The 2,170-nt window shown below is 42.1% G+C and overlaps 1 pseudogene; it reads left to right on the top strand.

Moving 5' to 3' along the window:
- The first annotated feature begins 233 nt into the window (after positions 1 to 233).
- LOC101568749 lies at positions 234 to 1,473 on the top strand (annotated as a pseudogene).
- Positions 1,474 to 2,170: the final 697 nt, after the last annotated feature.

Genomic DNA, 2,170 nt, shown 5'->3' with positions numbered 1-2,170 from the left:
ACAAGATGTATAAAAATTACATGGATTAAATATATAAATGTTAGACTAAATACTATAAAAGAGAAAAAATGTAGGGGAAGACACTTTATAAAATTGTGTTTCATTATACTGTCTTAGATACAACAGCATAAATGAAAAAAGGCAGCAAAGTGACAAAACAGGTACACTGGACTAAATAAAAATTTAAGGTGACCCAAACAAGTCCTGGTTTCTCGCTTTCCTTCTTGGGCAGCATGAATGTCACCTTGACAAGCTCCACCAACTACTGATCTCTGGGCTTGGTACAGGCCCCCCCCAAGCCACCAGCTTGGGTGGACCAACAGCACTGCCAGTGTCTATGCTGGTGCTGGGGCTCAGGCTTCCAGATCTCCATGTCTTGCTATGCTATCCTCCAGCCTGGTTGCAGGAGTGGCTAGGGGTTTGGCCACTCTGTACTGGGGAGGCCTAAAGGCCTCTCCAGACTGAGAGGAGTCCATGAAGGGCCTGAAGGATCACCTAGTCTCCTACCTGGAAAGAGTGAGGAACCTGGAGATGGAAAATCATAGGCTAGAAAGCAAGCTCTGGGAGCATCAAGAGAAGAAAGGGTCCCAAGTCAGAGACTGGGGCCATTACTTCAAGACCATTGAGGAGCTGAAGGCTCAGATTATCACCAGTTCTGTGGACAACACCTGCATCATTCTGAAGAATGACAATGCTTGTCTTGCTGCTGATGACTTTTCAGGCAAGTTTGAGATGGAGCTGGCCATGCATAAATCTGTGGAGAACAACATCCATCGCTTCGCAAGGTAATCGATGACACCAATATCACTCAGCTGCAGCTGGAAATGGAAATTGAGATTCTGAAGGAGGAGCTGATATTTATGAAAAAGAACCACAAGGAGAAAGTCAGAGGTCGTCAAGCCCAGATTTCTGTCTCTGGGTTGACTACAGAGGTAGATGTACCCAAATCTCAGGATCTTGACAAGATCCTGGCAGACATTAGGGCCCTGCACGACGTGCTGGCTCAGAAGAACCAAGAAGGGCTGGACAAGTACTGGTCCCAGCAGACTGATGAGAGCACCACAGCAGTCATCTCGCAGTCTTCTGAGGTTGAAGCTGCCAAGACAACACTCACAGAGCTGAAGCGCAAGGCCCAGTCCTTGAAAATTGATCTGGAGTCCATGAGAAATCTGAAGTTTAGCCTGGAGAACAGTCTGAGAGACCTGGAGGCCCCCTATGCTATGCAGATGCAGCAACTCAATGGGGTCCTCCTGCACCTAGAGTCTGAGCTGGCACAGACTCAAACAGAGGGACAGTGCCAGGCATAGGAGTATGAGGCCCTGATGAACATCAATGTCTAGCTGGAGGCTGAGATCACCACATACCACTGCCAACAATGCCTCACTGCAAACCATCTAGAGAACAATGACCTACAAAACTGCAGATGTAAAATTAGTGTCTGAGACCAATGATACCAAAGTGTTGAGACACTGAGGCAGCTGGAGTGTGGTTCCCTTAGGAAATAGTGAGCAAATAAAAATTCAGAGGTCACTGGATAAAAAAAACAAAAAACAAAAAACAAAAAACTTTAAAACTGCTGTTCATGAAAGTGAAAAGGTCAATCTAAAGAATCACTGAAAATATCTACAAATCATATACCTAATAAAAAGTTAGTATTTATAACATAATAAACTCCTAAAACTCAACAACAAAGAATTTGATTAAAAACTGGTTAAATGAGTTAAACAGACATTTCTCCAAAGAAGATATGTAAATGGCTAACAAGCAAAGAAAAGATTATCAACATTACTACTCACAAAAATTCTTACCAAAATTAGAATGAGATACTACCTTATACATTTAAATGGCTGCCATGGTGGAAAAACCAGAAAATAAGACTTAAGAAGAAATTCTGACACATATAGCATGCATAAAACGTGAAGATATTATGCTTAGTGAAAGAATCCTATTAGAAAAAGACAAAAACTAGAAAATGCTACTTATAGTAGGTACTTACAGTAATAAAATTCACAAAGCCAGAGTGGAATGGTGAATGTTCAGGTGGTGAGGCAGAGGGATGGAGGAGTTGCTGTTTAATGGGTACAGCGTTTCAGTATGAAAAGTTCTACAGATTGGTAGCACAACAATGTAAATAGCAATACTGCATAGTGCTAAAAATTGTTAAGATGAT

This window comes from Octodon degus, unplaced genomic scaffold, assembly GCF_000260255.1.
Source record: "Octodon degus isolate 3935 unplaced genomic scaffold, OctDeg1.0 scaffold00011, whole genome shotgun sequence".
Lineage (NCBI taxonomy): Eukaryota > Metazoa > Chordata > Mammalia > Rodentia > Octodontidae > Octodon > Octodon degus.
Note: the sequence above shows the minus strand (reverse complement) of the source record. Positions and strands in the feature narration are given on the sequence as shown.